Source organism: Marmota marmota, unplaced genomic scaffold, assembly GCF_001458135.2.
Source record: "Marmota marmota marmota unplaced genomic scaffold, marMar, whole genome shotgun sequence".
Taxonomy (NCBI): Eukaryota; Metazoa; Chordata; class Mammalia; order Rodentia; family Sciuridae; genus Marmota; species Marmota marmota.
The window spans coordinates 12,510,425-12,523,456 of NW_026000048.1; the positions used below are offsets into that span (position 1 = coordinate 12,510,425).

Sequence of the window (13,032 nt, forward strand, 5' to 3'; positions counted from 1 at the left end):
CATGCTATGATAGACTGAGTAATAGCCTTCAGAAGTATCCAGGTCCTAATCTTTGGAAATGTGGACGTTACCTTGTATGGCAGAAGGGGTTTTATAGATAAAAATTAAAGATTTTAAAGTGAGGAGATTATCCTGGATTATATAGTGGTCCATAAATGTAATAACAGATGTCCTGATAAAGGGAGGTAAAGGAGGATCTGACATAAAGATCAGAAAGTGATATAAAAACAGTAGTAGAGATGGGAATGATGAGCATCAGTCAAGGATTGATGGTAGTCACTAGAAGCTGGAAGAGATTAGAAAACGTTATCCTCTTTGATGGGAAGCAGGTGTTAGTTGCTACCCATTTTAGAAGAGAAAGTTTGGAATTTAAATCAATGTAAGTTTACTATACTTTCCAGAAGACTATAACAAGGTATTAAGGTATTACTTACCATATGTAGAATGTAATCTAAAATTACTGTTCCTGTCAAGAAACGGGAAAACATGACAGATACTCAAGTGAAACGTGTTGTGGGGGTTGGGGATATAGCTCAGGTGGAAGAGTGCTTGCCTGTCATGCACAAGGCCCTAGGTTCAGTTCCCAGACACCCCCACAACACGTTTCACTTGAGTATCTGTCATGTTTTCCCGTTTCTTGACAGGAACAGTAATTTTANCCGCCCAGATTAGAAAGGTATTGAAAATCAAAGTTGAGATGATCTGCATATCAGATAAATAACTATTCCTTTGTTTGACCAGTCCTAGATTCAGGAACTTAAAATGTTTTATGGTCAAAGAAAGATTTCAAGATATTGAATCTAGTCTCATTCTTCATTATTTTCTCACATATCTTAAGGTCTAACCTATATTTCACAGTTGGCTAGTCTTTCTTACACTGGTATTTCTCACTTTCTTTTGTTGTTTCTTTTTTCCCTGTAAGGTGTTACTTAGTGTAGTTAAATGGGTGATTCAAAGTCCCAGAAACAGAAGCCGTTCTAGCCATTTAAAGTATGAATTAGGTTTCCATGAATAAATCCTAGAACTCATACTGATCCACTGTGGAAACTATTAGCACTGATGGTGCCACTAGAACTACTGACTTGAAGAACCTGGTTCAGGGCTGGGTTTGTGGCTCAGAGAAAGAGTGCTTGCCTAGCACGTGTGAGGCAGTGGGTCAATCCTCAGCACCACATAAAAAAATAAAATAAAGGTATTGTGTCCACCTCCAACTAAAAAGTAAATGTTTGAAAAAAAAAAAAAACTGATTCAGGGATTTCAAACCAAGGCTTCTGCCAGTGTGGGTGCCTGAACTGCCTCTGCCTCTTGATACTCAGAAAGCTTATCTATCGGGGCATTGGAACTTGGAATACAGTGGTTATATCCAGTGCTGCTGCTTATCCAAAGAATTGAAGAATGCACTTTTGGAGCTATACTTTGGGGGAAAAAAAAATCTTACTTCTCTATTAGTAGCTTACCAGTAGAAAAAAATGTGCCAGGGCTGTGGCTGTGGCTGTGGCTCAGCGGTAGAGTGCTCACCTCTCATGTGCGGGGTGCTGGGTTCCATCCTCAGCACCCCAAATAAATAAATAAATAAATAAATAAATAAAATAAAGGTATTGTGTCCAACTACAACTAAAAAAATATAGAAAAAAGAAAAAGAAAATAATGTGCAGGGATAGTAATAGATCTACATCTCATTTTCATTTTCTGTATTCCATAAAAGTATTTTATTGCTAGATCAGAAATTATATTCAGAGGCCTAGTGGTAAGAATAATTGGACAATGTTGAGTTTAGCTCTTTAACTTGTTAGCTTGTGCACAGCAAAAAGGTATTCTTGGGGAAGACTGTAGGGAGGTTGGAGTGAAGATTGAATGAGCTGGTTTTATAACATGTATTAAAGTTATTTATGTTTTCTTAGCACTTCACACTCATACTAAATGCTACATTTATTGTGTGTTGGTGTTTTTTCCTGTACTTGACAAGTTTTTGAAAAGACAGAGATTGTATCATGCCCCTGCCTTGCCACCAGTACTAGGGATTGAACCTAGGGCCTTGCACACGCTAGGCATATCATTGTTGAATTTTTCAAATTCTAGAACCTAGTACCTTAGCTAGTATAGACTAAGCATTCCATAAGTATTCATTAAAAATTTACATTTGGGGGTTGGGACCGTAGCTCAGTGGTAGAGCGTTTGCCTAGCATGGGTGAGGCACTGGGTTCCATCTTCAGCACCATGTAAAAAATAAATTAAAAAAATAAAGTTATGGGCTGGGATTGTGGCTCAGCGGTAGAGCGCTCGCCTATCATGGGCGGGACCTGGGTTCGATCCTCAGTACCACATAAAAATAAAGGCATTGTGTTGTGTCCATCTATACCTAAAAAATAAATATATAAAAAAATAAAGTTATAAAATTATAATTAAAAAGTTACATTTAGGAGAGATTGGTATGTGTATTATTAAATACTATACATGGAAGTAGTTAATAGACACTGTGATAAGAGACAAAAGTGCTGTGGGCATATAGTTTTGGATGGCACTGAAAGAATGACATTTGAATTGACTGTTAAAGCCTGTGCAAATACAGAACATTTTAACTAAAATAATTTTTTTTTTTTTAAAGACTGTGCATCTGTCATGTTGAGATGGGAGTACAAATTCCAGTCTGAAGTAATGGCATTAGACAAGACATTCCCCACTTCTCCCCCAATGAATAGGGTATAATGTTGGGAATGACATATGTATCTGGAGGCTAGTTTGGAAAAATAAGTCTACAATTCTAAATTATATTTCATGTCCCTGTGATTTTATTTTATTAATGATGAGTGATGGCTTGCATTACATCAAAGGAGCAGATTGTATTCTTTTGCTTCTCAACTGGTTCTTTTATCTGCTTGGTGCTGGAATGACACAGCTCCTGAGTCAGAACAACATGTTTAGCAGAAATAAAGCAAGTATCAGTCTTCCTACAACATTAGATAGCAAACTGATTTGATTGAGCCCTGAGTTAAAGGAAAGGTACTATCTTAGAAATTGGAGACTCTGTTCCTTGCATTCAAGGTAAACACCAGGCTGTTATACTTCTGTTGTTCAATATGCTTTTTGGAGAGGTGAATCACACAAGTCTACTTTCAATCTTAAATAACCTATTGTGGAGTTGAGGAAGCAAACCTCCAGTCTCCTCCCTGTTCATTACAAAGTTTGCACTAAACCATTCCTTTGTTGTACTTTAGTTAATAGTATAACAAGGGATTATTCTCATCTCACAATAAAAACTACTTTTTTTTTTAAAGACTGGGTTTTTCTCGCAGTTGGGTTTTAAAAGCTAGTTAGGGAGTCTTCTTTCTAAATTTTAGATTCTTTTGGCGGTCCATAAACCATTCACCAGATTGCAGCTCAGACCTCCTAATTTGTTTCTGTGTCTTAACAGTAGTCTAATCTGTATCAAAGTCTGGAAATAGTTCTTTCCCTTTGTATAACTTAAAGTTCAGATTCCTTAGTGTGGTATAAAAGGCTCTTTGAACTGGTTTCTTCAAACTCATCATATTTCTGCTGTGCTCAGCATCTTGACATTTTCCATAATGTATGTCTTATCTGGAATTAACTTCATCTCTCTCCTGCTTAACAAAAGTATCATCTGGAGTCTTCACTGGTCAGCTCAGGGTAACTGGCTCTCTCTTTTGGGCTATACCCTTTAACTTAATTTTGGATATAACTGATTGTAATTCTTTATAGGTAAGGGCCATATTTTATTTATCTTTGTATCTTCAGTACATAGTAGCTGGCACTTAAAAAAGTAGTTTAATTAGTATTTGTTAAATGAATAAGGCATTATGGTATGGCATGCTTCGGAGTCAAAAGATTTGTGTTTGGATCTTAGTTCTGCCACTGTGTGATTTGTTCAAATTATATGTGAGTTTGTTAAGTTAGATCTGAGTTTTCTCATATGCAAAATTGGATCAATAATGCTAACCTTGGAATTCAGGGAAGAATTGCATGGAAAACCTTTAGCCTAGCACCTGAAGATAAAGTGCTGGCATTATTATTAAATGTGTCATTCCTTCTATCTCTCTCTCTTTTTTTTTTTTTTTTTTTGAGAGAGAGAATTTTAATATTTATTTTTTAGTTATCGGCAGACACAACATCTTTGTTTGTATGTGGTGCTGAGGATCGAACCCGGGCCGCACGCATGCCAGGCGAGTGCGCTACCACTTGAGCCACATCCCCAGCCCATTCCTTCTATCTCTTATAGTTAGCCTCTCTTAGTTGTACACTGACTTCTGTTTAATCTCTCTTGTGCCCCAGTTGTTGTTTAAACACATTCATGAGCTTTCCTGTCTTTTGAGATACTGCCTTTTCTCTCTTGATTTTGAGATACTATCATTTCTCTCTTGCATTTCTAACCCAAGTTCTACCTCATGGCATCTTCCTCCAAATATGCATGTCTCAGTCCATTGTTTTTTTTTTTTAAGAGAGAGAGAGAGAGAGAAAGAGAGAGAATTTTTTAATATTTATTTTTTAGTTATAGGTGGAGACAACATCTTTGTTTGTATGTGGTGCTGAGGATCGAACCCGGGCTGCACGGATGCCAGGCGAGCACGCTACCGCTTGAGCCACATCCCCAGCCCCAAATGTCTCAGTCCATTGTGATTTGACTTTATTTTCATTCCATTCCTGGGCTTTAATTTTTTTAGAAATCATCAATCATATCTTTGTTCTAAGTCTGATAGTATTTTAAAACCTCATCATGTTGCTTTTGTTTGTTGCACATAACAAATTTCTAATTATGTCTATATGCTTACTTATTTAACTTATGTCCTTCCTTTAGAGGTAAGTTTCATGATGGCAAGTTTAATACTGATTTATTCTTTGTGTACTATCTCCTAGTGCCTTCTGCAGGGTCTCTTAGGGAGTGGATCCTAAGATCTTTAGTCTTTTGCAAATAGGGGATAGGTGTTAATTTTGATTTCTTTTTTTTTTTTTTTTAAATTCTGGGGATTGAACCCAGGAGTACTTTACCACTGAGTTCCAGTTCCAGTTATTTTCATTTATTTTGAAAAAGAGTTTCACTAAGTTGGTGAGAGCCTTGCTAAGTTGCTGAGGCTGGCCTTGAACTTGTGCTCCTCCCTGCCTTAGTCTCCCAATTCACTGGCATTGAACCTCCATGCCTGGCATTGATTTTGATTTTAGAATGTTATTCATTTCAAAGCAAAATGAGTTTACCCTAGTGTAAAATTTGAATTATCAATTATTTGGTTCAATGTAAGATTGCTTAATGTAGTTACAAAAAGTATTCTTGCCTTTCTGTTCCCTGGAAAAGTCAAAGTGTAGGGAATCTATTCAATGGATGAGTCTGGGGATGTAGCTCATGGTATAGTGCTTGCTTATCATATGTAAGGCCCTGGATTAAGTCCCTTGCACCACAAGAAACAAAAACAAAAAGCAAAAAACAAACAGTAGATGAAGTAGTTTTAATTTTGTAATTAAGTATTATCAGTGTTTGCATTGTTCTTTACACTCCCATTCTATCTTGCCATTCTTGTGAAATGACCAGTTAAGAGCTATTCATCCAAGAAATAGGAGCGTGAATTGACTTCTACCATGTAAAACAAGAACAAAAACGCTGTGTCTGTTATAATTTTAAAAAACCCACATCACTTGTACATTGTGAGGTCATATCAATCCATTTCCCTTTCTGCGTCATAGCCTGTGTTTCAAACATCCTAATATACTGGTTCCAGCAAAGTACCTTTGTGGTGGCTCTTCTCTTTGAAGGCTTGGATTATCTGTCTTCCCTGTTGGCTCTGACTAACTCCTTCACATTCTTTAGGCTTCAGCTTAATCATCTCTGCCACATGGGAACCTTTTCCTAAGTCCCAGAAGGCTGAATCTTTCCTAGTTACTTTTGTGTATACCGTACATGACAGATAACTTCTGTTTGATCATCTTGATCTATTCTTTATTCTCTCTCCCTTGGTCTTTATCATGGGAAGCTTACTTGATGGATTATGTCAGTGAGCATCTGTGATTTTGGGCTTAAGAGTTCAGCCAATGTGTAACACAGGCATATCAGAATCAGTAAGGAAGGAAAGCCTCAGAGTGTTTATATTCTTCATTTCTTCCCTGTGAAGTTACCATGAGTTGGCTGTGTCCCAAGAGAGATCACAACTTCCCTCAGAGAGGTGGCCTTCTTGAGATCTGACTTTTTCTTCCAAATTCCAGTAATTTCTCCTACCTCTTATCATTTGGATTTAGATGTTTGGTTCCTGTTGTTAGCACTAGTTCCTCAATCTTCCATTTCATCCCCCCATCTTTTACCAGTCCTTTGTGTTTAGTTCCTTTGTCCAGATGATCTGTGAATGACTCTGATTTGAATATTTTATTACTCTCTTGATTGTAAGTATGGCTGATATATTCCACCATTTATTATTTGTAATACTACTTTATGTCAAACAAATGCCTGTTTTTTCCCCTTAAGTAAGTAAGAGGTCCAGCTGGTGGAACTGGAAAGTGCTCTCTTTCCACCTTAGGCAGAAAAGTGCTGTTTGTTTCTTATATTATACATTGTAATTCTATGAGGGAGTTGATTTGAAATTAGGGTTATGATCTGACAGAGAAATTATCTTATGTCAGTGTCTTGGCATTTATTGTGAAAGACTTTTTCCACCTAACTTTCACTCATTCCTTAGATTTTAGCCTAACTTTTGTTTAAGAGTGATTTTTCTAATTTCCCTTTGTGCCCTGCCTGCATATTATTAGAGTACTCGTAATTGTTTTTATACATCCTATAATTTTTCTTCATAGCATTTATCATTTGAATTATGTAGTTCTTTGTCCAGTTATTCAATATCTGCCAATTGTAAGGGGTTTGTAACAGACATTGCTATATTCCCAGCATATAGCATATGTGCATAGATACATTTATTCAACCAGTGAAAGGAAATGAAGTTAAAAAAGAAGACCATAACATCTTTTTGGAGAATCAGTTTAGAGTCATAGTTTTGAAAAGGGATATCCCTTACTAATTGCAGTTGATTCATTTAGCAACTCAGGAGACATTCTACAAAATAATTGGCCTATACATTTTCAAAAATAGCCAGGTCAGGTGAAGTAAAAGATGACGTACTGATTTTTAGAGATTTTACTTTGTTGTGTTCCTCCTCACATTGAGGTGACATTGTTCACTAAATACTCATGAATTTGTGCTCCAAAAGGTCTAAACTCACTGTCCACGGTGGTGCACACCTATAATCCCAGCGGCTGGGGAGGATGATGAAGGAGAGTAGCTAGTTCAAAGCCAGCCCCAGCAATTTAGCAAGGCCCCAAGCAACTTGCTGAGTTGCTAAATAAAATACAAAAAAAGGGCTGGGGATGTTGTTCAGTGGTTAAGCATCCCTGAGTTCAGTCCCCGGTACCAAAAAAAAAAAAAAAGTTCTGGGGCTGGAGTTGTGGCTCAGCAGTAGAGTGGTTGCTTAGCTCGTGTTTGCTTAGCTCGTATGAGGCCTTGGGTGCAATCCTCAGCAACATATAAAAATGAATAAATAAAATAAAGGTATTATGTCTAATTACAACTAAAAAAATAAATAGAAAAAGAAAGCTCTATACTTATTTTTGTGACTTAATAATAAAAATAATACTTTATGACTTAAAACACTTTCCAGGGGAGCAGTTTTGAGTTTGCATGTTTAGAAGTTGCAAGAACATGCCAAAGCTTTTTGCTTTGAACAGTTTGAGAATAATTTGTTGGTATGATGCTCCCATTAATACCTGAATACTATGATGTGTATTTTTAAAAATTAGATACATTCTGTTCATGTAACCTCAACACAGTGGTCAGAGTTGGTGATGAACATTGATTTTTGCTACCATCTAATACTCAGATTCCTTCAAGTTTGTCAGTTGTTTCAGTACTTTTATAGGAGAAGGATCCAGTTTAGAAGCATTTAGGTATCATGTCTCCTTATTCAGTATGCAACAGTTTTTCAGTCTTCCTTTTACTTCACCTGACCTGGCTATTTCTGAAAATGTATAGGCCAATTATTTTGTAGAATGTCTCCTGATTTGAATATGTTTATTATTTCTTCAGGATTAGATTCAGATGTATGTTAAAGATGACTTTTTAAAGATAATAGTTTCCTGTTTAAAAAACACTCCCATTGTCAGTTTTTTTTTAAACTTTGTTGCTTAGATTCTAACTCTTTTAACATGTGTTTTTTTTTTGTTTGTTTGTTTTTAGGCTTGAATCTATGATGATCTTTAAAGCTAGAGGAGACCTATAAAAAAAAAAAAGAAAAAACTTGACATGCACATCAAGACATAACATCCCTAAAAATATTTTGTTAGAGACCAACAAAATATAATATCATAGGGCTTTTTTCCCAACTAGTCAGGAACAGTTTATTTTGCTATAATTTATCATTAAGATTATTTCTGATTGAAAAATTCTTTGACTTCTGAATTGCCAGCAGTTCTTGAAAATGTCTTAAGGCATAAATAAGTATATTAATTATGACAACTTATTTCTAAAATAATCCTCTTGGTTAAAAACACAGTTCATCTTTTGGTTTTTAGCCTTGAAATAATTTGAATATCCAAATGAGGCAGTCAGAATCACTATTCTAAGCCTATTTTTAGATTGTTTCCCTCTTTAGCTGGTTTCCTTTTTAGCCACCTGCAGTTTATGCAATTGCAAGTGTTTTTTTTTTTTTTTCAACAACCCTTTCCCCTCAACTAGATGGTTGTTTAAGTAGCTTTTCTAATGCTTTTGATTTGTTCTTTTTGAAGAGTGAATGTAAGTTATAAAGCCTCATTGAGTATTTATATTGATTTAAAATTTTTTGATATAATATCAAATTATTATGGATTAAAGGACCACTTGTCTTTCAGAATTCTTTTTGATTATCATTTATATTGCTATTATTAATGTTAGTATTAATTTATAGAATATATCTATTTCATTCTTGCAGGTTTTTTTTTTTTTTGAGAGTTGTCTGTTCTAATCATATAACCGGATTCAAAAAATATTTCTTTTAATGGATATTTCTTATATTTAAATATAAATGAACTGTAGTTTGCATTTTATACTCATGTTATCTATTCTATTTCTTTTTTCTCCTACCTATTTTTGGAGTAACATTCTTTGGAGACCTTATTATGTGTGTGCATGCGTATGTGTGCTTACTCTTGATTATGATTAATTATTTCCTTTTATGTTTTGAGCTCTTTTTAAGTTCTTATCTTTGAGGTCTTTATGCAGACTGTGGGATACACATCATAAACTAAGTTGAAGGTGGTCTTGTGTTACCAAGTGTTCTAAGAATACCATCAGTTCAAGACTATTTAACGCTTTTAAGTCTGAAAACTTAATGTAAACAAGTTACTACTTCATGAGATTAATACCAGCAGTTTCCATGTATGTTTTAAATTCATAAATTTAGTGGCTTAAACACATCTTTGTTGTCTTACAGTTCTGGAGGAGAGTCTGAAAGGGGTTTTACTGGGTTAAAATTAATGTGGGTAGGACTTTGATGCTTTAGACATTCTAGGGGCAAAAATCTATTCCCTTGATTTTTTTTTTTTAAAGTTTCTGGAGGACTATATTTTTTGGTTCATGGCCTCTCCCCCCATTTCCATGTCAGTAGTGGCCAGTTGAGTCTTTTTCATATTACATCATTCTAATCAGTACTGACTCTCCTGCCTTACGCTTTTACTTTTAAGAGACCCTTGTGTTTTCATTTTGCCCACCCCAGTTATCCTGGATAATCTTCCCATCTCAAGATCCTTGATTACATCTGCCAAGTCCTTTTTGGATTGAATTCAGGGGCACTCAAACAATGAGTCACATCCCCAGCCCTAGGTTGCATTTTATTTAGAGACAGGGTCTCACCAAGTTTCTTAGTGCCTCCTTGTTGCAGAGGCTGGCTTTGAACTGGAGATCCTCCTGCCTCAGCCTCCCAAGCTCCTAGGATTATAGGCATGTGCCACCTTGCCTGGCTGCCTTGTCCCTTTTAATATATGAGTTCTAACTTTCCACTCTCAGGAAGCACAAAGGTATTGTTATTTTGTCCCTATGTGGCATAAAATTCCAAGCCCCTTGTTTTTTGCTCTGAGTTTTAGTTCTTTCTTTTTCCTACTCCCAAAAAAGAATCTCCTTTTTTTCATTGTACTATGAATTTTAAAAATATGCTGTCACAGCTTTTTAAAAAATCAAGCCTATTTAGGTATTTGATAGTGGGCAAGCTTTCTGTTTCCCAGCATGCCATATTGCCTCAGTGGACATTCCAGTGTATTTGAGTTTAATAAGACTTGAAGTTCGTTACCTTTGTTTTTTCCTCCCTCCCTCCCTCCCTCCCTCCTTTGTTGTTGTTGTTGTTTTGGACTGGGGATTGAACCCAGGCTTGCTCTGTCACTGAGTTATTCCTCCACTCTATTTATTTTTATTTTGAGATAAGGTTTTACTGAGTTGCTGAGGCTGATATTCTTTAACCTGCCTCAGTCTCCCAAATCACTGAGATTACAGACATACACCCCCATTCCTGGTTTGTTCAGCTATTCTTAAATGGTATGATTTGAATCAGTCTTGTTTGAGAATCCATTATCACTGTGTTTCATTATCCTTAGTTTTATATTGAAAATTATTTTCCCTAGGCTCTTTAAAGGTAATAGTTCATTTCTTCTAGCTTCCAGTATTGTCTCTGAGATGTCTGGTATCTCTGATTCCAGATCCTTTGTATGGAGCTTGTCTTTTTCTCTCCGGAGACTTTTGGAATGTTTACTTTCTTTAGCTGTTGTATTTTGACATTTCTCAGGGATGTAACTTGGTATTGGTCTTTTAAAAGTATATTGTGCTGGGACTGGGAACATAGCTCATTTGGTAGAGTGCTTGCCCCCCATGCACAAGGCCCTGGGTTCAATCCCCAGCACCCCCCCCCCCAAAAAAAAAAAAGTATATTGTGCTGGTACTTGGAGGGCTCTTTCAGTGTGGAGATATTTTTGGAATAAAATGTTCTCTCTTTGATGATTTATCTTCTGTTATATTTTTTTCTAGATGTTTAAGATTTTAGTATTCTTCTTACTTTTCATCTTTAACTTCCTGAATTTCCTATTCCAGCATGCCTATTGTTTAATTTTTACATTTTTTAAATTTCAAGAGTTCTCTTGTTCTTAGGTTTATTTTTTTTTAATTTTATTTTTTTAAAGAGAGAGGGGGAGAGAGAGAGAGAGAGAGAGAATTTTAATATTTATTTTTTAGTTCTCGGCGGACACAACATCTTTGTTTGTATGTGGTGCTGAGGATCGAACCCGGGCCGCACACATGCCAGGCGAGCGCGCTACCGCTTGAGCCACATCCCCAGCCCCTCTTAGGTTTATTTTTTAAAAATAAACTGAATTCTTATTTTATTATTGGATTGTTTTTTTATTTTTCCAAGTTCTTTTTCTTTTTTAAGGCTGAGACAGGATTGCAAATTCGAGGCTAGCCTGGGCAATTTGGTGAGATCCTGTCTCAAAATAAAACTATCTCACTCCAGTCAGAATGGCAGCTATTATGAAGACAAACAACATTGTGTTGGTGAGGATGTGGGGAAAAAGGTACACTCATACACTGCTGTTGGGACTGCAAATTGGTGCAGCCAGTATGGAAAGCAGTATGGAGATTTCTTGGAAAATTGGGAATGGAACCATTTGACCCAGCTATCCCTCTCCTTGGTCTGTACCCAGAGGACTTAAAAACAGCATACTGCAGGGACACAACCACATCAATATTTATGGCAGCACAATTCACAATAGCTAAACTGTGGAACCAATCTAGATGCCCTTCAGTAGATGAATGGATAAAAATGTGGCATATATACACAGTGGAATATTACTCAGCAATAAAAGAGAATAAAATCATGTCGTCTGCAGATAAATGGATGGAGTTAGAGAAGATAATACTAAGTGAAGTTAACCAATCCCAAAAAACCAAATGCTGTATGTTTTCTTTGATATAAGGAGGCTGATTCATAGTGGGATAGGGAGCAGGAACATGGGAGGATTAGACAAACTCTAGATAGGGCAGAGGGGTGGGAGGGGAAGAGAGGGAGCATGGCGTTATAAATGATGGTGGAATGTGATGATCATTATTATCTAAAGTACATGTATGAAGACACCGGTTGGTGTTAATATACTATGTATGCAACCAGAGATATGAAAAATTGTGCTCTATATGTGTAATAAGAATTGTAATGCATTCTGCTGTCATATATAAATAAATAAAAAGGACTGGGGATATAGCTCTGTAGTAAAACACCCTTTGATTTAATCTCAGTACTGCAAAGAAACAAAAAAAAAAAAAGAAAGAAAAAACAATACACTCAAGCTTAAGTTGAAATTTTTTAAGTGTATGTCAGAGACTTAATATCTATCAGGGTGATGAGACTGGAGCACCTCCAGTTTTCAGTATATGTTAGTCTCTTGTGCTATTTTATTTCGTTTTTTTCTGATCCCCTTTGAAAAAAATGTAAATCATTTGAACTGGTAAAGAAAACCATAAACATGTACTGTGTCTTGTTTCAATACATACATATTATGTATTGTTGAAATTAGGGTAAACATATCTCCTCCAGCATTTGTAATTTTTTATGGTGAAAACATTCAAAATTCTTTTTTCTAACTTTCTAAAACATACCACACATCAGCATTATCTACAGTCACCCTGCAATAGCATACCAGAACTTCTAACTCCCATCTGTCACTTAGTACCCATTGATCAACCTCTCCATTCCTTGTTCCCTGCTTCTCAGCTCTGGCAATCAACATGTAGTATTTATCTTTCTGTGCCTGCCTTATTTTACTTCACATAATGATCTCCATTCCCATCCATGTTGTTGCAAATGAAGTATTTCATTGTTTATATGTAGATATTGTATTTTTACAGTGGAAAAAAATTTAATTTCCTCCATGAAAGTCACATTTATGAGGGAGTGCTAGCATTCTGTGAACATGGTACAGACTAAGATGGAGTGTGTTCAGATACTCAGTTTTTCCCCTCCCTCATAAATGTGACTTTCA

The 13,032-nt window shown here is 36.0% G+C and overlaps 1 protein-coding gene across 1 annotated transcript in view; it reads left to right on the top strand.

The window, feature by feature from the left end:
* Abi1 (abl interactor 1) overlaps positions 1 to 13,032 on the top strand; it is a 99,720-nt gene that overhangs the window by 47,119 nt on the left and 39,569 nt on the right. The window lies entirely within an intron of this gene.